General features: G+C 36.6%; 1 protein-coding gene across 3 annotated transcripts in view; it reads left to right on the top strand.

Annotated features, from left to right (window-relative positions):
* Positions 1-504: 504 nt before the first annotated feature.
* HS3ST5 (heparan sulfate-glucosamine 3-sulfotransferase 5) overlaps positions 505-27392 on the top strand; it is a 164082-nt gene continuing 137194 nt past the window's right edge. For 2 of the 3 annotated variants that reach the window (XM_063097819.1, XM_063097817.1), the window contains exon 1: positions 505-730. The gene's annotated coding sequence lies outside the window, so the exon portion shown is untranslated. Of the gene's footprint in view, positions 731-2512; positions 2542-27392 lie in introns of all 3 variants that reach the window. The other variant, XM_063097818.1, reaches the window with a different exon arrangement.

Here is a 27392-nt window from a genome sequence, read left to right as displayed (position 1 = left end):
CCGAGTAGGAAACACATATTGACTAGAAAGAATATGATTCTCGTTTATGTCTAATTATCTTGGCAAGCATTACCCATGTGAAAGAAAATATAGCAAAAGTACAAGATGATTTCATGGAAATATAGTAAAAGTCTCCCATTTTATCTTTTATGAGGTGTGATAGAGTTTCTTGTAAAGATATATTTCCAAGAGACTCCCTCAACCTTGACTTAGAAAGAAATTCAGCACCAAAAATGTAGCACCTGCATATCAAAAATAAAATTAGTAATTATACCACTGATGCAATGTTTAGAAAAAAGAGTTAATTAAAGCAACAGGAATTCGACCAGAATTCTTTGCTGGCAGTAAGTAGCATCATGCAATTCTGACTTTACAATGACACGAAATTTTAAATGACAACTGTGCTAAATCAGGGAGCAGCAAACCCAGGCCAAGTTTAAATTTAGTAACACCACTAGTTTACTGCCCATAACCTTCTCCGCAGCAAATCCTCTGTGAATTACAGGTGACCAACCACTTATTTTTCTGTTCTGTTTAGAGATAATCAGTTAACCACCAGCTTTGGCATTGGTGTCTTTTCTACTCAACGGCATCTCCGGTGGCCACTTCAGGAGTCTCCTTGGCCGGTCTTATTCTTGGAAATTAAAGAGAGAATCTACCAAGATTATTCTTCTTGAAAATTTCCATCATATATTTCCAAAACTTTCTGGATGAGCATAAGGATTTGAAGGTAAGTGAATTTTGGAGCTAACTCACATTCTTTCCTAACTCTTCATTCTATCAAGAGTGAATAATATATTTTAATAAAATCTACAAAAGTAAAAGCAGTTATTAAATGTAAGAGAAACAGCCACTTTTGTACAGTTCCACGGTAAAAATGGGAAATAAATAAAATACAATGTTTAAAAGTTGCTATAGGTCATTTAAATGTAAACACAAGAAAAGCACAGTGGAAATCTTGGTATTTGATATATCAATCAGTTTCACACCAAAAAGCATGACATACAGTGGGTCTTAAAGTTTAATGTGCATAAGGGTCACATGAAAGTGAGGGGAAGTCATAAAATACTGATTACTGAGCATATTTCACAGACTTAGATTCACTAGGGCTAGGATATCACCCAGAAATCTGCATTTTTACAGTTACCGACCCCCAAGTGATCCTGATGCAGGCGCGTGCTGGGCCTTTGAGAAACACTGAAATTGGCATTCACAATAACATACTTTTCACTTTCAAAATAAACTTGGGTTTTTATGATAATTGTTTCCTTTAGTCACAAGAATAAATAAGTTGATTTTAGCACAAAGGCACTAAATTAGTGCTCTCTTCTTGACCCCTCAATTTGAATTATTAATTCTCATTAGTATTCCTTTTTAAAGTTCAATATGATGAACTATTTCCCAGGTGTCCCTATGTCTCTTTCAGAGTGATAGACCTGTCATTGCTCACTTTAGCTGTTATTCTCTTCCATGTAATGTTTTAATTTATTCAGATGTTTAGGGTTACTGGATCTAATTGTAAGAAATGTCAAGAAGATGAAAATAATGACCAGGTTGGCTAAACATTTCTACATTTTGAGAGTTGTGTCATTTTCTGTTTATTTTGAAAACTCAGCCTTAGATTGCAAAAGAACAGATCTGCTTAATACATCTTTTGTTACTCTTTTTCCTTAGCAGATAAGAATTTATAAATATTGTGATACATTTATGACAATTACATGTACCTTTAGTGAATATCACATTATAGTATTTGTTTGCTATAGTCATTTAGTAACTTCAATTATATTACTTGCAATTTTAAGTTTATAAAAGGTTTGCTTTTTTTTATTCCAGTGAAAGAAGTAATTAGTAGGGACATTTTTAGATTTTAAATTGTGATGATTCCTTAAAGCTGAAAATAATATGTTATTTTAAAGTAAAGAATAAAGTTTTTAATCAAAATCCTTTGATTGAATTTCAGGCATATAGACATTTTTGTTTCTCTCTGTTCCCCTATATCAGTCTTTGCACGCACTCATTCACATTGCATAGAAATTCTTGTTCATAAAATATCAAAATGCAAAAATAACTCCTTCATCAAAAATAAGTGTATCCTTATACTTCCAATTAGCTACACATATTAGCTATTAGTATTACACACAGAAAATTGAATATTTTCATATGCATCAAGTAAGGCAGCATTTTTTTCAAGTAATCAAATTAAAGAATTACAGATTGGATTAACTATAATAATGAAGTTTTGCAAGCATTTGTTATCAGAATTGCTCTCAATAAGATTGCCACACCTAAATATAAAATCCTAAAATGTATAGTACACAATATCATAAAATTCTAAAATTGTTAGTACACAAGTTTATGTTTAGATGGACTCCCCAAATAAGATTTAATAAAGCTTTTAGTGAAAATCTTCTGTAATATTTTAATTTCACAAAAACTTAGAAAATACTCTTCCCTTCTCTCTTTCTTTCTTTTTTTTTTTTTCCTTTTCTTTTTTTTACTTGGAGAGGAGCAGGTGGACAGAGAATGGAACTGTGTCCTCAAGTGAGTCACGTTCATTATATCGGCATATTAATCAGGCTGTGTTCTTTAAATGGTGGTTCCCTAAACAAAACTTACAATGGTTTCAGAGAACCTGAGCAAGGCAGTCTCAATACTCAGGAAGTAAAATATACAACAAAAGAATAAATTACAGAAACTTTATAGAATCGTAGAAGCATAAAGTTTTAGAACAGAAATGGGCCTTTGAGATCTAGGTTGGTCCCTCATGTATAATATCATTCTTTTCTCTTCCAAACTTGCCGTGTAAAAGCCGAATACAAAGTACAGTAAACAGCAATCTGGTCAGGTATGAACTTATCAACAAGGAGAAACTAAGCGAGTGTTTTTCAGTAATGATTTCTTTGGTAAGGAAAGTAGGAGGAGATTTTCCTCTGAGCGGAAGGTCGAAGAAGTGAAAGAAATACCTAAGTACTTATAAATGTAATTAAATTTAAAATTATTAATTATTTTAGTTCATGTCCTTAATCTAAAAATGAAAACAGAAAATTTGGGCTTCATTCAGCCTTGGCCAGCTTTATCTGGAAATCTGATATTGAGAGGCGAAAAGAACAAAAAGTAAAGATACAGCTTTCGAACAGCAGAGCCCTCTGGGACCATCAGTACAGGAGAAAGTAGATTTAAATATGTGAGAACCTCTTGGGAGAAGTAGTATTATCATGAAACAGCATAATGAAATCTGTGGGATATACAAAAAGATTAAAATGTGTTTATTATTCTCAATTGAAGAAGTTGGATAGTCATTAAATTTATGTAGTAAAAGTATAATTATTAAGGTGGAGAATTTTCATAATATATGGTAAATGAAAACAAGTTATAGAACCATATTATGAGGTGGTCGCATTTTTATTTTTAAAAAGCTACAGATGCATAGGGAGAAAATGGAGAGAAATCAAAATATTACTAATATAACTAAAATATTTCTTTTCTTTTCTTTTCTTTTTTTTTTTTTTTTGGCAACAGGCCAGTATGGGGATCCAAACCTGCAATCTTGGTGTTACAACACAGTGCTCTAACCAACTGAGCTAACCGGCCAGCCCAAATAGTTCTAAAGGGCTGGGAAAATGTTTAGTTATCTGGAAAATTCACTTTTATAAAACTAAAAGGGAGTCCTACTGATGGTTGCTTAAAATAGTCTTAAAGCATAGCTCTTGAACCTTGTAGTATTAAACTTATTTGAGTATAAGATGATACTCTTAATTAGATCAAAATCATTTTTAAATATAATTCTTTACTTATGGAATTTTGCAGTAGAACAAAATTCTCCATGTATTCCTCTTCATTAAACACTGATAATTTCATATTATAACAATTAATTCCTTGGAAAGATTCTTTATTTCTTGTACCAGATAATTCCAATGTGCTTTCAATAATTTTCTAACTATATTAGTTTGTTCCATTTGGAGGATAATTTTATATCTTTGGTTGCATTAGTGTTAATATGTCTTTGTTCTTTAAATCTCTAGTGTAACATACGGTTAGTCTCACCATTATTACTGCCAGCTGCGGTTGGCCTATGATTTTGTTCATTTTGTCTGAATCCAAAGTAATTAGCTCTTTAGTTTAATGACAATATTTGTTAATGGGTTTTTAGGGCCAAATTCTGCTGTTAAGAGAGTGAGTGGTGTATTTGAAGATAGAAGCTGGCCCTTATGTTTTAAGCATAAGCTATGTAATTTTATTTCAAAACACGGTTTTGAGAGTATGGGGATAGAAAAACTAAGTCTGCATTTATGTAAAGTTTCTCATTTTCAAGAAACAGAAAATAAAAGTGACAATTTATGTAGATGAAGAGCAAATCCACAGAAAGTTCAGTGATACAGCTCTCCTGTGTGTGTCATTCCATAGTTGGAATAAGGAGCGGATATTAGGTAAATTCTTTTATGTGACAGGGCATACACTGAGTCCTTTAAATGCAATGAAACATTTTTGATCACTGTATTTTCTACAGTGGTAGAAAAGTGGAAAGAACCCTTGCTTGGGTGTCACTGGGGCTCAAAGTCTGACTCAGCTTCCTAGTAGTGGCCTGATCTGAAGGAAATCTCTTTACCTTTCCCTGTACCTCAGTTTCTTCATCCTAAATTGAGGCCTTTGCACCAGATGACCCCAGTGGTCTCTTCCATCCCTAAAATGGTGACTCTAACTTGCTTTAAAAGAGCACTGTGAGGCATGCATAAGGACTAAAGGAAAATGCATTGACTTGAGCTAACTGGATGAACAAAACATAAAGTCTACAGACAGGTAGACTGGAGACATTTTGGCCTTAAGAACTTCCCTTCAGTGACTTGTGGCTTTTATTTTTAAGAAGGGAAATATTTGAAGGGTTTTATGTAGAATAGACTATAGCCTACTTACTTTATTAGAAGTTTTCAAGGAGATAAATTTTGGCAAAACAACAACAACAAGAACAAAACACAAAATCTAGTAACGGTTGAGCTATCTAACAGTGAATACATGCCACAGAGATAATAAATTAATCGTCATTATGGTAAAGAAAGCAGGGAGTTTTATGACCAGCCAAATTGCCCTATAAGGTATGAAGGCTAGAGACAAATATTCTAAACATATGTAAACTTAGGAAATATTGTTATCATGAGCCCTTCTGGAAGCACATGTTAGAGGACAAACTCTGTCCAACCGAGAAGCAACTATTGAAACTACTGCATAGGAACTGATGGTGAGCATTGGCTGTAGAGTTGTCCCTCAGTCTCTGCAGCCGATTGGTTCCAGGACCTCCCACTTGACAGGTGCTCAAGTCCTGCAGTCGGCCCTGTGGAACCCACATACATGAAAGTCAGCCCTCCATATAAGAGGGTTCCACATCCCACGTTGGTTGGGGGAAAAAAAGCCACATATAAGGGGGCCAGCACATTTCAAAGCCATGTTGTTCGGAAGTAAGTCTAAAATATGGAGATTAGGGTTACAGAATAGAACATAAAAGTATAATGTCCTGACAATGAAGAACTAAAGCAACTAACAAAAATTAAGAGGGTAGGACAGGAAGAAGTTGGTGCATATACAGTAAGCCCTCCATATCCACGGGTTCTGCATCTGAGGATTCAACCAATTGCAGACTGGAAATATTCGAACAAAATAAATAAAAAATAACAATACAATAATAAAAAGTAATACAAATAAAAAACAATGCAGTATAACAACTTTTTACTTAGTGTTAACATTGTATTAGGCATTATAAGTAATCTAGAAATGATTTAAAAGATATGGGAAAATGTGAGTAAGTTATATCCAAATACTATGTCATTGTATGTAAGGGATTTGAGGATCTGTGGGTTTTGGTATCTGTGGGGGGTCCTGGGACCAATCCCCTGTGGTTACCAAAGGATGGCTTAGTAAGTTAGCTGACTGCTTTATTCTCAATATCTAGTAATTTGTGGATATCATTTAAACTTAGTAAATCAAATTATAGCAGTCTAAACATATTTAAAGAGTACAAAAAAAGATGCTAAGAAAGGTTACTGCCCAACATTAGATGATAAATAATGGGAGGAGAAAGAAAAAAATATGCTACTTTTTCTATTACTCATAATAGGGAAGTAACAAAGTTATTAAAAAATTTGAAAATGAAAGGAAAGGCAAAGGTGTACTAGACAAATGTGCCCTAAAGAAATTAGGAGTTAAAATTTTAATATCAGAAAAAGATGAATTCAGGGACAAAAAACATAAACTAATACAAAAGAGGGATTCTGTCATGAATGCTGATGGATATCGTGCATAATAAAGGTATATAATCATGAATAAACAATAGCTTTAAGAGCTGCCGTAGGAGTTCATTTAACAAATAAACTTAACTTCTAAAAAAAAAATCCCAAGAAATGAAATAATCCATTTTTTAGGTGGTTAACTAAGTGTAAAAAGTCATCTGTATTATAAAGCAAAACATTTGTATTGAAATTTATTTTCAAGACAAGGTATTTGTATATCAAAGACAATTAATACTGCCTATTAAGCAAAAATTAAATACCTGACTAATTCCAAATTTTTTTTTTATTATTGGCCAAAAGGGGTTACAAGTTGTTTCTTTTTTTGAAAAGAAAGATAACAAGCTTCCAGTAAGGCTATAAATGTAAGCACAAAACTGACTGAGAATTGGAATGTTCAGACTCCCCCCACCCAAATATGTATTCTTAACAGCAGGATATAATTTTAGAGTTTTTGCAGTCAAGAGGTTTCTGCTGAGCAAAAATTCTTGCTCAATTTAGGAATGCAGATTATAATAATTTTCCTATCCTCCTCGCAGCAGGTTTCCTGCCTTCGTTTTGCAGACTCTTAAGTTTAGTAAGAAACTACTAGGTAACTTCAGCATCAGGTAACACATCCTTCAAATATAGTCCCATTAACTGAAGTTAGTTATAATGCAAAGCCTCTTAGCGTCACAAGTGAAATGAAATACAGTTGAATTGCTTTTCTAATGCAATACCTATTTGTAATAAATGCAAAACGGTTCATGATGCAAACTTCGTAGAGCATGAAAAATTACGAGAATAAAAGCTTATTTTTTCTGACCTAAAATTATCAAGAAATGTCATGTATGTTGGCATATGGCACTCCTATTAAAATGAAAGGGAAAAAATATTCAAAAATGAAAATTTATTACATCGTACTTTCTGATATATTACTTCAGCAAAAAAATTTAAATGAAGCTATTATATTTTATAGTAGCATATTTTTCCAGATAGTAGAGTCTTTCTAATTTACATAAATTTTCTCGAGTTTAATTTCTTTCTCTCTACTAGATCTCACCCACATGGGCCAAAATTTCCTTACATTGTTTGAGAAAGCAAAGATTGCTCAAATATCATCTTTTGTCTGCTAATGCTAAAATAATTCATATCTATATAAATGCAGCTTTAGCTAGATAAATCACACGTTCCTATAAAGAAGGTCACTATGATGTTAGTATTATCCTTCCAATAAGTAAATTCTAAATGGTGGTTTGAAAAAGTTGGCTAAAATCAGGTAGATAGGATGGATGTCGTAGTTCACATTTTACAAACACAAAATGTTCTGTCCCCATGCAGGTATTTCACTGTGCTGTGCTGTTCTTTCATGAGGATATATATATACACTGTGCCATGATAACTATATTTTCATTGTGCCTTATCAACATTGGCAGAATTATTTATTTATTTTTATAGCAGAACAAGTCTAGCCAAGCTCAATATGAACTTGATAAACTACTGGCTTGATGTGTGTGTGTTTGTTCTGGTGTTGGAGAGATGTACATTTGTTATGCATTATACGGTGAATTCAGCTAGATACATAATAATTCAATGCACACTTTTTTTTTATTCATTCAACAAATATTTGACTAATAACTACTATGTGTCAGGCTGTTCTAGGATTTGAGTTGCATCACTGAACAAAAGACACTAGTTTTATTTTCATGGTATTCTGTTGAGGCATGACAGACAATAAAAAATAATCACAATAATTAAATGAGTTATGTAGTATCATAGACTATGATAAGACATAAAAGAAAGAAAGCATAAATAAAAGGTAAGGTGGATAAGGAACAATATGACAGGATGTGGGAAGTGGGATCAGATCTGTTCTGTTTGTACCAGCTCTTCTGGCAGTTGTTCTGTGTTCAGTCTGGTTGTCTTAAAAGCAGAACAGGTGGATTAGATTTGGAGGGTGGAGTCATTATTAAATGGCTGTAACACAAAATTTCTTTGTTTAATGTTGAGCTTCTGTACATTGAAGTTCATATTTGAGATACTTACCTTGGAGTTTCCCCAAATTAAAGCAATCAACTGCATGTGTTTACTAACTTTTAGCCTTAGTGTTCTCAGCTTGGTTATAAGTGGTCTAATTAACGAGTGCTCTCTAAGTAATGCTGCAGGATTTCTAAAAGGGTCAAACCAGTACTGAAGAATATTCAATATAAATTTCTTTCTAAATTAAATTTTCCTGATAGTTTGCAACCCATGGAGGAATTTTAAATTATTATAATATGACTGTAACTATAATCCTTGTCAGTGATGTTAAAACAAAGCCTAATTAGTTCAAAAAAGACCCAAACATCAGGTAAGAGTTTAACTTTTAGAATTAACCTGGATTTTTTAGAATTAACCTGGATTTTGGATAAAATTTTTACGCGATTGTCAGAAAATGAGAAATGGACTATAAAGCTGGATACATATTTTAAAAAAATAACCTAGAGTCATCTCTAATCTAGTTCATTTTGTGATGCCACTTTAAGAATTAATTTCAGATTGATTACCATGTACATCCCAAACTACCAGTGCTATAGAATCACAGCCCACTTGAGCAGGAAGTGATCCGAGAAATTCTGGTTCAACTGCCTTATTATACAGGTGTGAAAACAGAGAATCAGAAAAGGTAAGTAATTTGTGCAGATTAGATAAGGTGTGGTGTGTGCAGGTCCAGGAAGACAGATAGTGGTAGAACTGGGACAGAAACCCATTCTTTCAAATCCCAACTCATTTATTATTTTCAGTTTATCACTCTACCTGAGATTTTCCATTGCCCATTATCAAAATAATGTTTCCCTTAAAATTAAGGAAAGTTGACTATATCTTTGAATTTCATAAAGTAATCTGATTGGTGAGTGTGCCTAAGTTCCCAGAAATGGCCTCACTTGTTTGACAACTTCTTCAGAGCTACTGGAGTGGGCTTTTAATTTTTTAAGTTATTTTTTTAATCAAAACATAATTGATTGTACATATCTGTGAAGTACACTGTTGAAGATCAGTACCTGTGTGCAATATGTAATGCTGAAATCAGGATAATTAGTACATTCAACATTACACAGTGTAATCTTTTTTTGTGGCTCTTTACCAATTTCTCACTAACCCTCCACCCCCTTTCCCACCTCTGGTGGTCTCAGTTGTATTCTCTCCTTTAGAAAGTTCAGCATATTATTGTGACTCTTGCTTGCTTGCTTGCCTGTTTGCTTGCTTGCTTTCCTTGTTTCTCTCTCTTTTAGCTCCCAATTATAAGTGAGAAAATGCAGTATCTCTCTGTGCCTGGCTTATTTCATTTTACATAATTTTCTCCAAGCTATGAGCAATCTATATTGCTACAAATGGCAGAATTTCATTCTTTTTGTGGCTGAGTAATATTCCATATGTATATATACCACATTTTCCTTACCCACTTGTCTGTCAGTGGACATTTAGGTTGGTTCCATATCTTGGCTATTGTGACTAGAACTATAATGAACATGGGAGTGCAGGTATCCCTTTGACATGATGATTTCCATTCCTTTGGGTATATACCCAGAAGTGAGATTGCTGGATCATATGAAAGATCAACCTGTAGTTGTTTGAGAAACTGAAATACTGTTTTCCATAATGGCTGTACTAATTTATAGTTCCACCAACAGTATAGAAGAGTTCTCTTTTCTCTACATCCTTGCCAGCGTTTTGTTATTCTCAGTCTTTTTGATAATAGCCAGTCTGGCATGGGTGAGATGATATCTGAATGTGGTTTTGATTTGCATTTCCCTGATGTCGAGTGATTTTGAGCATTTTTTCATGTACCTATTGGCCATTTGTATGTTTTCCTTTGAAAAATATCTATTCAGCTCTTTTGCCCATTTTTTAATTGGGTTATTTGGGTTTTTTTACAATGAAGTTGTTTGAGTTCCTTGTATATTCTGGATTTTAATCCTTCGTTGGATGTATAGCTTGCAAGTATTTTCTTCTTCCATTCTGTAAGTTGTCTTTTCACTCTGTTGATTGTTTCCTTTGCTGTGCAGAAGTTTTTTAGTTTGATATAATCCCATTTGTTTATTTTTTCTTTTGTTGCTTGTGCTTCTGGGGTCTTATTCAGAAAGTCTTTGTCTGAAGACTACATAAAGTCTACATCCTGAAGAGTTTCCACTACATTTTCTTCTAGGAGTTTTATAGTTTCAGGTCTTATACTTAAGTCTTTAATCCATTTTGAGTTGATTTTGGTGTATAATGAGAGGTATGGGTGTAGTGTCATTCTTCTACACATGGATATACACTTTTCCCAGAACCACTTACTAAAGAGGTTGTCCTTTCCCCAATTTATGTTCTTAATGTCTTTGTCAAAGATCAGTTGGTTGTAAGTACCTGGGTTGATTACTAGGTTCTCTGTTTTGTTCCATTGGTCTGTGTGTCTGTTTTTATGTCATTATCATGCTGTTTTGATGATTACTATAGCTTTGAAGTCATGTAGTGTAATGCCTCCAGGTTTTGTTTTTGTTTTTGTTTTTTTTTATTCAGGATTGCTTTGGCTATTTGTGGTCTTTCGTTGTTCCACATGAATTGTAGGATTGTTTTTCTATTTCTGTAAGAAAAATGTCATTGGTATGTTGATGGGGATTGCATGGAATCTGTAGATCACTTTGGATAGCAATGACATTTTCACAATGTTAATTCTTCTAATCCATGAACATGGAATATCTTTCCATCTTTTGGTATCCTTTTTAATTTCTTTCACCAGAGTTTTGAAGTTCTTATTGTAGAAATCTTTCACCTCTTTGGTTAAATTTATTTCTAGGTAGGCAAGAGAAAGAAATAAAAGGTATCCAAATTGGAAAAGATGAAGTCAAATTGTCACTGTTTGCATATAACATGGAGAAAAGCCATAACCTCTACCAAAAAATTCCTAAGTGCTTATAAACAAATTCAGTAAAGTTTCAGGATACAAAATTGATACCCCAAAATCAGTAGCTTTCTTATACACCAACATTGAACAAGCAGAAAGGAAATCAAGAAAGCAAGCCCACTTACAATAGCTACCAAAAGAATAAAATAACTAGGAATAAACTTAATTTTTTTAGAGAATGATCTTAGAGATTTTATTCTTTGAAAAATAAATGAAATTATGTATGAAGCCATGAAATGATTTACCTATTAATCACTATATATGGCACAAATGAAATGCAACTGTATTATTTTTTAATGAATTATGGAAGGAGAAAATTGTAAGTAGTAAAGTGCTGAGATTAGAAAACAACTTAAGTAACATCTGTGCCCTGGGCTCCTCAGAGTCCTTAGGAAGTGATACAGAATCATTTGAAAACTCTCTGAACCCTCATAAGGGAAAATCATATAATTCACTAGTAAATAATTTCAGTAGATTTAATAGAGCAGAGAGGTAATATATTCAAAACACAAAGAAAAGTATAAAAGACTGTCTGCTAAGCCTAGGGAGTTTTATACGCAAAAAATTAAACACTTAAAGCAATATCAATTTATTTATTTATTTATTTATTTATTTATTTTATTTTTTTAAAAAGATGACCGGTAAGGGGATCTTCACCCTTGACTTGGTGTTGTCAGCACCACGCTCAGCCAGTGAGCGAACCGGCCATCCCTGTATGGGATCCGAACCCGTGGCCTTGGTGTTATCAGCACCGCACTCTCCCGAGTGAGCCACGGGCCGGCCCTCAATTTATTTTTAAAGACAGTTTTTAGTTTATTAACCATTATAACACATCTTAAAATATTGTACATTTGGTTCTTGTAAATGGATCCTAAATTTCCTTGAAATGAAGGATATAACTATGCCTTTCTATAATGATAAAATAGGGATTTCTCATTGCACAGAATAGAATTTTCATGTGAATTTCCAGGCATACCATTTATTAAACCAATATAATTTAAATTTTAAGTAAATTTAAAAATAGTATAACATTAGGTACAGGGCTGTCAATGATTGATGAGGATGATTATGGAAAACAGCTGTAAACCCCCAGAGTCCAGAAGACTTAATAGTACTTTGTGAACTTTTCAAGGTTTTGATGGTTTCGTCTGATAGTAGGAAAGTAAATGAAGTAGGAAAATAAATAATTCACCCATTTCTCTTCTTGAACACTTGTAAATCCTCTAAGACTAAGAAGCTAAGAACTGGATCTTCTATCTGTTCCAATATCCATGATACTGTTCAATTAAAGTCTCCTATTAATAAGTAAAGGCAATTGAAAATTCTAATTTAATGCTACGTCTGGTTCTAATTAATATGATAGCTAATTATTAGTATTCTAGCATTATGCATTTTAGACTAATTGTTACTTTCAATAATAACTCAAAAGGATGTTTAAGAAAATACAAAGCTAATATATTTCAGATTACCAATGACTGAAAAACAGTGAAAATGAGTAGTTTATGCTTATTTTTGATCGATTGAATTCATTTTGTCTGAAGCCCTCAGTGTGATGTCCTTGGACATTTCTGTCCCTTTCTTTTCCCTCTCCTTTTTCACCCTATGAATATGTATGTGATTTAGAAGGCAACAACTTTTTTTGCATATTCTCTTCCCAAAGGAACAATTTTTTCTGTTTTTAATCACTTTATGGATGAATTTTCCTCTAACCAACAAGGGAACTTTTGAGCCACATGTCCCCTCTTATGTAAACCTACCTGGTCTAAGAGTGTTGTAGCTTGCCTCTTGGGCCAAGTAAAATTGAACATACCTTTCTCTTTCATTGTCTTTTCACACATTATGTAAATTGGTAAGAATAAAAATAATGTGATTGAAAGTGCAGCTTGACAGACAATATATAATGTAATATAATATCCAAATACTTATGAGGCAGAAATAGTGCCTTGGGGCACCACATTTATTGCGAATGAGTATTTGCATTTACACATTTTTGTCTAGAGTTTAAACTTGCATAATAAATAGCTCACTGTGGAAAGTAGAATTGTTTTTAAAACATTCTACTTACCACTCTAAGGATAACAAAGGAATACCAAGTGCAGTTTCAATCTATTTAGGAAAGCAATAAAGTGCATAGGCATAAGAAGTCAGATTATGTGAGTTAATAATAAATAAAAATTTCTATATAGATTGACATAGCCATTATAAATTTTTCTTCTATTTGTAAATAAGTTCAGTATATGAAGATACTTAAGCAAAAAATAAGTTCCAAAAATGTTTTATTTATATTTTGACAGCAAGGGCATATTTCCTAATTATTTAGATTTTTGACATAGGAAAATTAGGTGTTTGACTCTTAACGGGGATCAAATACTGAAATTCTTATGCTGGGTTTAATCGTGGCACTGCATTTCCCATTTCTTCAGGACAGGCTGTTTAAATACCAGCTCACTCCCAGCTCACCAGGAAACCACATCTTTCCTTCAAAACTTCATACCTACTGATGGACTTAGCCTTTCAACCAGTTTTCATCTTTTCTAAAAGAAGCAAAATTTTCATCATTGAGGTTTTGAGTATTGTTTGGTTCCTAAATAAAATTATTTATATCAATGCGTGTTTGGGTAAATATCAAAGACATCTATCACTGAAACTAGAACTGCTTAGTTGTTCAGGTAACAAGATGGAAATATACTTTTTTATTTTTCATCTTGGCATTGAAAACTGTCACTTATAGGAAGTGACAGTTACTTAAATATGTATGTAGCTTAATATTCATTAGAATCATACAGGAAGGTAACTTAAATATTTAGGCTAACCCTAAATTCATTTTAATGTGGGATTGAGGTGGGGGTGGGGGAAGAAGTCCCATTATTTTTAGGTAGTGGTATAACCATCCACGGCTGGATTTTCTGGTAACATACAAGATGGTATAGAATAGTGATTAAGATTGTGAGCTCTGGAATCAGATCACCTAAATTCAAGTCCCAAGTTCTGTTACTTTTTGGCTGTGTGTGATCTTGGGCAAAATTCTCTAAGTCTCTGTTTTCTCATATGTAAAATACAGATGATAATATTTCCACCATCATAGAAATTAAAGGAGCTGATTTATATAAGGCACTTTGTAAGGCTCAATAGATGTAGACTACTCGCATTTCTATTGTTCCACATGACCTTGTTTTCTCAAAAATGAAATCTTGTCATGCAACACTTTGAACCCTGCTAGCTTCCACATTTTTATTTTTTCCATTAACTTGAAAATGAAGAACCTGTAAATATATAACTTTATATAATTATATAACTATGTATTTATAGTATATAAATATACATAAGCATATAGGGAGTTGTGAAAATATTTAAGTAAGGACGTTAAATAGAATACTTTTATTCTCAGGATCATGTTTGCTTCAAACCTGCAGCTTTAGAGGATTTAAATGGCAACCTAATGGCTTTGTCATCATAACACATAAAAGGTCTGGCAAGGTGTGTGAATTTGTGCATATGGGCATGGTTGGCAAGACCTTTGAGTTGAAATTGAACCCACCCAACAAGTTGTTTCATGAAAACATTGCCTGGAAATGTTTACGTCTTATTTTATGGTGGTTTGCTTTCTAGCTAAACAGTTAGTGAATGGAGAATGTGGCAAGTCAGAATAGTGTGCAGCAGGAGAGTCTGTCCCTACAGATTGTTAAGCAGCTGGAGTAAGTGAGTCATGCTTAACTAACACTGGACAGCTGTCCATCTTGTATAATCATGAAAAGAGCTTTGTGAAGCAGCAGCTGGCTTCAGCATCGCAGCAGCACTAGAGAAACACAACTGCCTGCATTGCACAAGCTTCCCTGCAACCCTCCACTGCTCCAAGAGCTTTCACCTATTTTGGGTAGCCATGAAATCTCTTTCCAACTAAAACCATGCAACCTCCCCCAACCAGGCTGGAATTCTTTAGGAACACTGCACTTTCAGTATTTTTAAAAAAGGAAGGATAATTCTTTTCTCTATTTCTGGATACTCCCTAAAGTTTTCTGGGTCAGACTAAAAAATTCATTGCAATCATTTTGGCTGAATAAACTATCCTTCCTGTACACTTTAGTTCATTCTCTAGTTCACTTTTGTCAACTACCTGTAGATAATAAGACAAAGGATATGAGATGAGAGGATATAATTGTATCTGTAAGTGGCTCTACTCTTGTGCAAACATTGATGAGTGGAATTGTCCTTCTAGAAAAGATTAAAAGTATCATTGGAATGCTTCCTAATCAGCATCAGTGAAGGTTTGTTTACTATTTGGGGCCCACAGAGTATTAAAAAAAAAAAAATGACAGTCTGTGTTATAACTGAAGGTGCATGCATTTATGGTATGCTAGTTTATTTGTGCTTTGCTGCATTGGGCTTTGCCAGATTGCTGCAGAGAGACTGCTGCAAGTTAACAAGTCGCATGGCTGCATGAATGATTTGATTTACTCCAGGGTCTAGCCAGTGCTTTCGGCTTTATTTGTTAACCTAGCAGAACATTATTTATTAATGAGTTCTTCATGCTTTATTAAGCCTAATGTCAAAACACCTCTGTGGGACCCTACTTGGAATGTTTTCTCTTTGGGATAAGGCCTTCCAAAGAAAATGAAAAATTATGCAGCAGTGCTCCCGTTAAAACCCAACAGATATTACTTCAATTGCTCTTGATCCTGTCAGATGGTATTTCTGAGTCTTTATAAAAGATCTGAATCCTATGCAGTGTGAAACTGAAATTAAAGAATCTCCTCTTTCAGATGTTAGTAGTTAGGTTCCTCTAAAACAAAACAGAGTTTCTGTGGCCCCAGAACATTGGTGTACTCTTCTGCAGGCCAAAGCTGACAATTTCAGCAGGAGGGAAAGCACAGATGCATTCTATACAACAGTAGTGAGGAGGTGTGGACTTATACAGATATTACAGTGACTTGAGATTAAAAATAGAGTGGAATAACTAAGGATAGCTGAGTCATAAGGGGAATGGGCACAATTCTGAAATATTCTGGGACTTAGCAGTAGGGGCCAGTGGGAAAGAAAAGGAAGCCTCGATGGCCAAGGAGGACAACTGGTGGGTATGACGACATGCAAAGGCATGGCACTGTCAGCCAAGGGTTCTCCTGGCTTCATGGGGTAGGTGTGGGACTCAATAGGGCAGAAGGGCCATAGCCATGGAGAAATCCAGGTAAAAGAAAATATCAAAGAGTAGATGAGTTTTGGCATATGGTTTAAGGCATCAGGGCACACTCATCAGTCACTTGAAGGGGAAAACCAGAAATGGAATCAGCCAGAGTCCAGGGTCCCAGGCAACAAGACTGGAGTTCTCTGTCCTGAGTTTTTAGCAGAAAGCTATAGGACAGAAGCCAAGGTGTAAGAGAGATAGGAAATAATTACTTTAATTTAGTAGTCTGTACAAATGTCCAGGACTCATCCCAGACACAGGACACATGAGATCTATTGGTAGTGAGCTCCAAAACGTCGTGCTAGATGCTGGGACTGAGGCTGCATCTGCCCTTCCTACTGGCCACCAGGTTGCCACGTGCCATGATTAGCTCAAGGGTTGGGACTTCAGTGATTCATCTTCTGGGAGCTTAGAAAACATGGGCTCTATAGCATATAACTCAGTACTGAATTATGTAGATTTTGTTACTATCCTTTCTAATTATTTCTGACATGTAGTTAAGTAGTAATTATTGAACTCCTATCATGTGCTGGACATTACTGGGAATAAAAGTGTGCCTCAAAGACAAATCTTACAGGAAACTTACAGCAGAGTGAAGAAATATACATGTACAAATGAAATGATATTATGAATTACAAAGTTGCCAAGGTCATGAAAAATAAGGAAAACTTGAGGAACTGACACAGTTTAGAAGAGTCTAAGGATATATGACAACTAAATGCAATTTGGGATCTTGAATTGGATCTTGGAACAGAAAAGGTACTTTACTGGAAAAACTGGTGAAATTTGAACAAACTCTGGAGTAGAGTTAAAAGTATTGTGCGAGTTTTAATCCCTTCACTTTGATAACTGCATTTTTGTTATGCGAGATTAACATTAAGAGTTAAAGGGTGTAATGAGAACTCTGCAACTTTTTTGTAAGTCTAAATTTTCAAAAGTTTGAAAAGTGATAAATGCTATGGAAAGTTGCAAATTAATATCTTTAAATGTTCTGAGAAAGAAAAAATTACTTCAATTGATGAGATAAAGTAAAGTTTCATAAAGAGAAAGTTATACCCAAGGATAAGATCAGAGACATTTCCAGGAAGAGAAAACAGGGCAAGTAAAGTCTTGAAAGCAGGAAAAGGAGGACTTTTCTGGGAAAGAAAAACAAAATAGGAAAAATGAAGAGTATCGTGGCCCTTGAGGAAGGACTTGGGATGCAATTTAATTTACAGGCAAAGACAGGGGCAAGAAGGTGTATGGAACATGTTAAGGAGATTAGCAAGCAAGCTCATTTGCTAGAGCCCACCATCTGTGAACTGAGGCTGTGAGTGGAGGACAAAGAGGGAGATTGGGGGATGTAGAGATAAAATTGTGGAAGATTTTGAATGCCAAGTAAGGAGTCGCCCATGCCTCTCCTATGCAGCAAGAGAGCCCTGTGTCTCTTTCAGCTTCTTCTCCAGGAGTCCATGAATACTTTACAAGTAGGATTGTTTGTACCAGGTGTTGAGATATCTGGGAGCAGGTGTACAGGAGGAAATATCCCAAATAGGAATGTCATGAAGACAAGAGAAGCTGCAGAGAACGCTTTAATCTGAAGGCCAGAAGGCAAATGCCTGGGAGGAAGGCTAAAAAGACATATTAACTAGAATGAAGACTATACTAACCTACTGCAATGGACAAGTTAAGGGTATTGTAAACAAAGGCAATATATTTAGAGTTAACTGTTTTAGTTTAAAGTTTTTGTATAGGAGCGTCCGGTCAAGATGGTGGAACAGATGTTCCCCAGTGTCACTCTCTCCCACAAATCAATGAATTTACAGCTATAAAAATGTAACATCAGCCAAGCTGGGGCTGCTGGAGCTCAGGGGAAGAGGAGGAGAGAGCTGTGGAACTCATGATGGCAGGAGAAACCAGGATGAGAGAAAGAAAAAACTGCTCTCACCATTTCGGGCCACGGCTGCTTTAATGCTGGAGCGCATGGAGCAGGAGCCAGCAGAAGCCACAGCTGTGCCCTTTAGATGGAATTACTTGGAGGCGGAAAGGGAGAAGAGGACTTTGGTGGCCCCCAGGTCAGCAAGACCACTAATAGGGTTCCCGTGGACCCATGCAGGAGCGTGGAACCAGAACAGCTGAAAAAGGGGAGCCATTCAGAAGCCAGTGAGTCATCGCAAGGGACCAGGGCAGGGCCCGTCCCATGGGAAGTGTTTGGAGCATGGGTGATGGGAGACGTGCCTACCAGTGGAACACTGGGACACAGTAAGGACAGCCTATCCACCCCCCAATCAGTGCTGGACCACTCAGAGGAGACAGGTCGGGAATGCAGAATTGCATTTGGATGCAATTGGATGAAAAAACTCAGCCCCACATCGGAGTTTCCACACAACACAGACCCACTGGGTCTCGGGAGAGCCGGAAGTACCTGTAAGGTCAACCATTAAACCCTGAGCTGCACAAAAAGCCTTCCCTAGGGAAACAGCAGCAAAGCAGCAATTTAATCAACCACACAGCTCAAGTACTGGTTCCCACAGGAAGTTCCTTCGTGTTAGAAGTAAGCATAGAACAAAAAGTTGGTTCGGGCTCAGGCATGCCAGCAATGCCTTAAGGACCCCCACGGGACATGAGGCATGGAGCCAGGGTCAGGACCCCCGCCCTCAACCACTCACAAGACCAGCATCTTGGGGCCCTGCCCAGGAACCCAAGGATTAGATCCGGGACCAGACCCCACTCCCACATCCAGGAACACCACCAACCCCTCAGGTCCCACCTGGGGACCCGAAGCTAGGAGGTGGGGACCGGACCCCCTTCCCAGACCCAGGCATAGCATGACAGTTCCTCAGGGCCCCACCCAGGGGCCCAAGACATGGAGAAGGGGACCAGACACCAGGCATACCACACTAGCACTTCAGGGCCTACCCAGGGACCCAGGGCTTGGAGAAGGGGACTGGCCCCCCATTCCATAACCAGGTACATCTTGCTAGCACCTCGGACCTGCTCAGGGATCTAGGGCATGGAGAATGGGACCGGACCCCCCTCCCATAACCAGGCACACTGTGCCAGTGCTTTGGGGCCCTCTCAGGGTCCCAGGGTATGGAGCCAGGGACCGGACCCCCCTTGCTACAGCCAGGCTCACCGTACCAGTGCCTCAGGGCCTGCCCAGGGACCTGGGGCATGGAGAAGGGAACTGGACCCCCCTCCTACAACCAGGCACAACATACCAGCACCCTGGGGCCCACCTGGGGACCTGGGGTATGGAGTGGGAACCGGACCCCCCCTCCCACAACCAGGCTCACCATACCAGTGCCTCAGGGCCTGCCCAGGGACCTGGGGCACGGAGAAGGGAACTGGACCCCCCTCCCACAACCAGGCACAACATACCAGCACCCTGGGGCCCACCTGGGGACCTGGGGTATGGAGTGGGAACCGGACCCCCCCTCCCACAACCAGGCACACTGTGCCAGTGCCTTGGGGCCCACCCAGAGAGCCAGGGCACAGAGAAAGAGACCATATACCCCTCTCGCAACCAGGCACACCTCGCTAGCACCTCAGGACCTGCCCAGAGTCCCAGGGCATGGAGAAGGGGACTAGACCCCCTTCCTGCAACCAGGCTCACCGCGCCAGAACCTCAGGGCCCATCCAGGGACTCGGGGTATGGAGCTGAGGATCAGACATTGTCCACAACCAGGCATACTGCCAGCACCAAGGAGCATGCTAAAATCATCTTCTCTATATGGGTGGCCCACCACAGCCACCATGATATCCACAGATACCATGAAGGTATAGGGGGACCTGATCATGCCTCTCAGCATTGTACAGATCATTTGGGCAGCAAATCAACAGAGTAACCATTATTCTTTCAGAGGGAGAGAATAAATCTAGGGTAATTTGAGGGGGTAGGGGGGAGGGAAAAGGGGATGGGGAAGGATTGGACAAGGGGCATAGAGAATAATTATGATTTGTAACAATATATATGCTAATAATATTGATTTGATCAACATATCTCAATGTTGAACCCCAAAAATACGTATAATCAATTTTGATTCAATAAAAATTAAATAAAAATAAATAAATAAAGTTTTTGAATAGAGATAAAATGAAGAGAGATTTCTTTGATGAAATTGCAAAAGTAAACATGTCTAAGTTAATTAGAAGACTATTAAATTATTAAATAATATTGGGAATTCTCTAAATGTAAAAGCATTTATGATCTAATTAATGCACTTGTTAGTAGAAATAATAAACTGCTACTGACAATTCATTTTCCCCACCAGAACTTACAGAATATGAATTTTGGTATCATGGTTTTAGGGTTCAAGAGGAGGAGTGATAAATTAGAGCAGTGTTCATTACTCTACTCGGAACAGCAAGTGAGAAAAGAGAAATAGAACATCTGCATATCCCACATCTCCTAGCTGAATATCGGGAGCTCCCCCTAGGGAAAATATATAAGGAGTTTGGAATATCCACAATCATCATGACTATACCTTTGCAGAAGGCCCAGTCTGCCCTCACTGGAAAGAGTTCTGTGCATCCCAGAGTGGGGACTTCCTGTGGAAATACTAACTCCTAGTCGATGTCTACTCAGGTGCCTCTTTGTACGTGAACAGCTTGTTAGCAAGCAGGGATTCCATTGACACAAACCTCTCTGATCTGGGATCTGGGAGGCAATTACAGATCACACTCAGGGCCGTGCTTGAAATATTGCACTCTGGTTACCAGTTCTCACAAAAGCACTCTCAAGTGTGACAATATGTCTTTCTACCATATTTCCTGTAAGGCTGCAGAGTAATGTGGGGCACATAATGTACACATGTCACTTGAGGGTATTTTTTCCCCATTCATTATGTTTTAGCCATTAGCAATTACCTTACATGATCTTTCAATAATTCCAAAGCCTTTGAGCATTCCAGAGTCTATTTTACTTTCCTTTTGATTCTTCTAGTTTAGTCTGTTATGCCAAGTATTTTCTATACCACTACAGTGTCATAAATGGAAACAATTTTTTGGTCCTTCTGTGTAATCCAGGAATCTATTAATGAGAGATGGTTTAAACACATTTTTTTTCTGACATGTAAAGCTAAACACTTGTCTCAGTAAATGAAGTCTTTATTTTAACAGAATATGGCATAATTTTAGGAAATGTATTCATGAGACTCATAAAAATTCCTAAAGTTACTAGAAAGAAAAAACATTTATGTAGGTATCATATAAAATATTTATATAATTTTATCTTTAATTTTATTACTGTGAAAGAGTTTCTAGAATGAGTCTTAGGAACCAATGTTTCCCTGGAGATTAAACTTGCAGATGTTATGAAACTGAAAAATAACTCACATAATGGAAGCTAGGATCAAGACTCAGAAAGACCTATACTGGCTACAACACTGGGCCAAATCTGGAGAAATAAAATGAAATGGAAATAGATGCAAAGTAACATCCTCTAGTCTCAAAAAAAAAAAAAAAGTGCATTGGGAGTAACTTGAAAAAAATACACATGAAAGATTCTGGGCATTCATTAAATTATCAGCTTAGTATGAGTTAGAGATGTGATGTAACTGGCAAAAAAGCAGATATGGCATTAGGTTATATTTGTAATAAGAACGTATCCAGGATAAAGAATATGATGGCCCCCCTTACTCTAGCCTGATCACACCCACGGCCATGTCTGCAATAGCACATTATGTTTTGAGAGCTGCACTTAACCAGAGCAGAGACAAAGTGTGTTCAGAGTAGTGTACCCAGGACTGAGAAGTACCCTGAAGGAAGTGAGAATGTTTAACATGAAGGAGGTAAGAGATAGTGGAGAGTTGAAAACTGTCTTCAACATTTGAAAGCTGCCCTGGGAAATATAGAATTTAGACACAGGGCAGAACAAGGAGAAAAGGTAGAAGACCCAGGTATGTAAATCTTGTCTCAATTTAAGTATGAATTTTATAACTGTAGCTAAGATGTCCAGCAAGTAGCAAGTTGTCCCTGAAATGGGCAAGGGCCAATCACCACTCACTGCGAATGCTGAGAGAGCTCTATCTAAATGTAGTCGGTCTGAGTGAACAGTGTGCCTCATCCTCAGGACCTCCTAAACCTAGATCTGAATTAAACAGGAGTGGCCCAACCTTAACTGAATACTGTATGTGCAGTACATGTTCTTATGAATACATCAGAGGGTCCATCTGCCTTCTGGAATGTAATGAAACATCAGTTTAACTTTTACAATAAGACATTTAATGCAGCCCCTGATAATACAGTTTTTGACATATTAGATGCTGTTCACACTGCCATTGCGTAAGCTGGAGAAATGCTAATAGTTTTCTTGTCCATCATTTTCTCAGAAACCAGAGCAGCTGCTACAATAGCTAAAATAAGCTAAAATCCCCTAAGACATGAATTGTGATCACAGATTTTTTTAATGCATTTTTTTTGTTCACATAGTTGAGGTCCAAGACTAAAACAGGCTTTTGCTTTCAAATTATGCAATGAAAATGTGGAATATACCTAGAGGGGCACACGGATGAATGGAGCTACAAAATCTCTTCTGCCCATATGGAATTTTTATTTCCTAATTTCAGTTTGTAATTAGCACTAGTAATGAATATTTTGTCTAAGCGTTTTAGCAACCTTTTCATTTTATTCTATCTGGTCTATTTGCAATACAGTATTTATATTTTAGCCTTGGATGGCCTTTGACAGAAAAATCGAAGGCCATGTGAGTCTGGGTACGATGTCAAAATTCTATTAGAATAACAGGTTTCTTGAATTGAAAAAAAAAAGGCCCAAGATACATTGAAAGTTTACTTTATGCTATTGTCTGCAAATTTTCTTCCTCTACATTACCTTGAAAGAATAAACTTGAACTTTATACCAGTGGTCAGTTCACCTACAGTGGACACACAGTCATTCCATCTTTTTTGTATTTTCTCTCCACTTCTTTCCTCTCCTTCTTCTCCCCTTTTTTCCTTTTTCTCCTTCTGACTTTCAATTATTCACCTAGGATATTTTAAGTCATATTCAATTGATATAGGTGATTTATTTCTAACCAACTTAAATTCGTACTTGCATGCCAATTCCTGCTATAAGGGATTTCAGAATAGAATTTGGAACAGGAACAAGTAATTTTCATCTTCTGCTTAACAACTTCCTTTTTATTAAAATGAGTACGCAGAATTTGAATAACAAATTGTTTATTCTAGGACCACTTAGTGAGTTGGTGAAAAGAAAAACAATACTCAATAGGAAAGCTGAAAGAATACAAGAAGGGAAAATGTAGAAAGGAAACTTTAAAAAGGAGAAAGTTGGGCCAGTTAAGAAAAAAAAAGTCTTGAAAATTATTCATAGAGAAGCTGTTTAAAAAAAACATTATGAAAAAGAAGATAAATGAGGTTTTTTCTTTTAGTAATAAAAAAGGAAACTAGGAATTCATATATGTAAAAGATTTAAAATATATAATTAGTAATTCTTAAAGCAAAAACAGTGCCAAAACTTAGCATGTGCTTAATGAAACTTTGTTTAGTTGAATTGAACTTACTGAAGAGTTTGTATGGTCTCACTGACAATACAGAACGTAGGAAAAAGACATGCTGCATGTTTCTGTTTGGCAATAATGAAATGATTCTGAAAAATCTGTACAGCTTCCCTACCCATAATTCCAATTTACTGTAACTGGGCTAAAGTCTGCTGTTTACATGCCAGTAAGTGCTGTGATCCCTTGTGGGTCTTCTACCCTCCCTGTTTGGCTTTGGCTAGATTCATTGCATTCATTGCCCAGGAATATTTAGTGAGCTTATAGTGTAGCCCTGTAACCACCTATTTGAGAATGAACATGTAATCTAAGGCGATCTCTGATCATTAAAATTTTAATAAAATTAATAATACTTTTTTGCATCATGATTTACAACTTACAAAGCACTTTGCATAATATCATATAGAGATGTTAAAATATGCATTTTTAACACCTTCTCAAAATTGGAAAAGCTGAAGTGCGGAGAAGTCAAAACATCTCATCTGGGGTCATTCAGGAAGTTAAGAAGACCAGACTGTTTATTTCCTTCAAGGCAATGCTAACAAACTTGTATCTACAGCTTGTTTTAGGGTGTGGACTAGGCAAATTCAGAGTCAAGGAGGCAAACTGAGAGGATGGAGTCTCATGGCGGGATGCCCACTGGCCCCCTGCACTGATCCTTTCTTGAGTTCTTACAAGCAATGTGATTCTTAGCACTATACTTCTCCCACTAGGAGCCATTTGGCCTTGGTCTTTTAGATGGCCACAAAGATCGAATGATGCCATTGGCATTTAGTGCTGAGGGGCAAAGGGACAATAATTGTCCGGGATAGCAACTAGTTCTCACAATGAAGAGTTTTCATGGGCAATGCCCCTGTGGAAAAATACTTTGGGAGTTAATTACTAATAGTGAGCTAATATTTGGTATTCATGACCTAAAATTGATGATTGCCAAAATTTATCAAGAACTTGACCAAAAACCTGATTATTACACAAAAAACACTCATAAGCCTCCTGCAAATCCATACAATGATGGAGTTTCCCCAGTTTTAAGAAAGAAGCTGTTACCAGTGCCTCAACAGTGTAGTTTTTAGTTGGTCAGGGTTTTCAATTGCCAATATTCTTTGTTTTACATTACTGTTCGTTTTAATTTGTCATTATATATTTAGTTTATTATGGCTAATTAACCCTGAAGTGTTTAGTGGTCCCTACTTTTATGAACAGTATTTTTGGCCTATAGCTTACAGTAATTAGACTTTGAGTCGTGCTATATATTGTGGTTCAAAGATAGATCACTCATATCCCTATTCCTAAAGTATATATATGCACAAGCTCCCCTTCAGAAATTATGTAGTATAGTACAGTACAGCATAGCATAATATAGTACATAAATATAGAATGGTATAATTATACTATAGTAAGGTATATTAACAGCATAGTATGGTAATACTATAGAATAGTGCAATGTACTATAGTATGGTATGGTATGGTAAAATATTGTTATCACCAAGTTTTTTTCCATTAGAAAGTGGAAACAGATAACACAGAGAAATGGGGTGTTGGGGGGTCTTTTTTCCTACCAAAAGAGCTGCCTACCAAAGTCAGTTAAAAAAATGAAAGAGAGAGAGAGAGTGGGAGAGCCATTGAGTTGTAGTGCAATATAACCTGAGCAGATCCCAGGAGTTTGGGCTTCTTACTAAGAATGCTTGGCATGAAGCAGGGGGAGTGAGTTGTCTTCACTATTACTGGCCTCAGGGGAGTCCACTAGGCTGCTCTCATGCAGCTCTTTATGCTTCTTTATTTCTAATGAAGTGCTTTGAGACCCTGTAGCAGAGGTACTATTATTTTTTGTTTTAATATCAACTGGTACCTTTTGTCTACAAGGAAAAATGTTTTGTTCATAACATTTATCACCTCGTCTCTGGTTTTATTGTTGAAAACTACCTGACTCTCTCTACTGTTTTTCCCAACATTTTATTAAGAAAATACTAGGAAGGAAACAATAATACAAAATTGCAGAATTATAAAAGGGCAGCTTGTATACCTACATTTTAAGATACTCTGAGGGACAAAGAAATAAAGCCACTTATGCTGGATAAGAAAAATGTGTGACAATGGAAGTATGCAATGTGATTTACTTAGCTGGCTACTGTGTAGGAGAATAAATTCGATAATCTTGCCAAAACCTAAGGGAAATGTGAATTGAATAGCAATAAATAACCTTATTGGAAAGAGTGGAATGTGATATACTATACCCTCCAGCCTTTACACAGGAAGACTTCCCAGTGATTATAGCATAAGACCCAAGTGGACTGAAAATGGGGTAATTTTTAATGTACTTCACAACGTTCCTCCTATGCCACAGCCTTCTCAAATCTGATGAGTTGGAAGGTCAGGTTGAGCTATGTATGCGTCTCTGACCTTCTCAGCCTCCTTCAGGATTAAATAAAATTTATAGCTTTTTTTCTCTATGCATTTTTATTAATATTCTTCTGCTGTTCAGAAGCTATTATTATATGCATATTATTACTATGTGATTCATAACATCTTAATTACTCTTATTTGACTGTTTTAAAATTACAAGCACTTTAGTACATTATCTTATTGAACCCTCACAATATTGCTGTGTGGTAAGAGAGGGTATTATTTTTCCTGTGTGTTACAGGTGAGAACATTATGTAACTTGCCCAATCATATATAGCAAGTAAGTGGCCAATCTGGGGCTAGATACCTGGTTTCTGCATCCCAAAACTTAGTTAATAAGAATTTTTTCATGTGAATTATCCCAACTTACTATGATAGTTTTATTTCTGCTGCAGTGTCTAGTTCTATCATATTTTTATTGCTGAACAACATTATAGACTAATAAAATGCAATTTGCCTGTTCATTCAGGTAATCACTCATTTATTAAAAATTTTTTAGTGTCTGCTTTGTGCATCAGGAAGAAAAATATAAGAAAGATATATAAAAAGATGTAAGAAATTGCCCTTAGGAAGTTCACAGTCCAGAAGGAGAAGCAAATAAACAAGTATGTTCACTATAATACTATAATGATTTGTGGTACAATAAAAAATATATTTGGACTTTGTCCTCCCGCCACCCCTGTAAAGCTCCCTTGGACTTTCCTGAGTGACAGGAGTGTCTTTTTGTCTGCTAATGAGTTGGCTCTTAGGGGCCAGAGATGGGGTTGGGCCTGGAAAAACCAACCACATCATTAGAGGGTTAAAACTTTCAGCCCCAACCTCCAATGTCCAGGGAGGGGAGAGGGGCTGGAGATTGAGTTAAATCACCATGACCAGTGATTTAATCAGTCATGTCTATGTAGTGAAACTTCAATTTAAAAGTCTGAAGCGAGGCTAAGAGAGCTTCTGGGGTGGTAAACACTGATGTGCTGGGAGGGCAGTGCACCTGGAGAGGGCATGGGAGCTCTACGCTACTCCTCCACAGCCCCGTTCCCTGCCCTATGCATCTCTTCCATTTGGATGCTCCTGAGTTGCATTCTTTATAATGAACTTGTGATCATAAGCATAGCGTTTTCCTGAGTTCTGTGAGTCTTA

Source organism: Cynocephalus volans, chromosome 5 (assembly GCF_027409185.1).
Source record: "Cynocephalus volans isolate mCynVol1 chromosome 5, mCynVol1.pri, whole genome shotgun sequence".
Classification (NCBI taxonomy): domain Eukaryota; kingdom Metazoa; phylum Chordata; class Mammalia; order Dermoptera; family Cynocephalidae; genus Cynocephalus; species Cynocephalus volans.
Note: the sequence above shows the minus strand (reverse complement) of the source record. Positions and strands in the feature narration are given on the sequence as shown.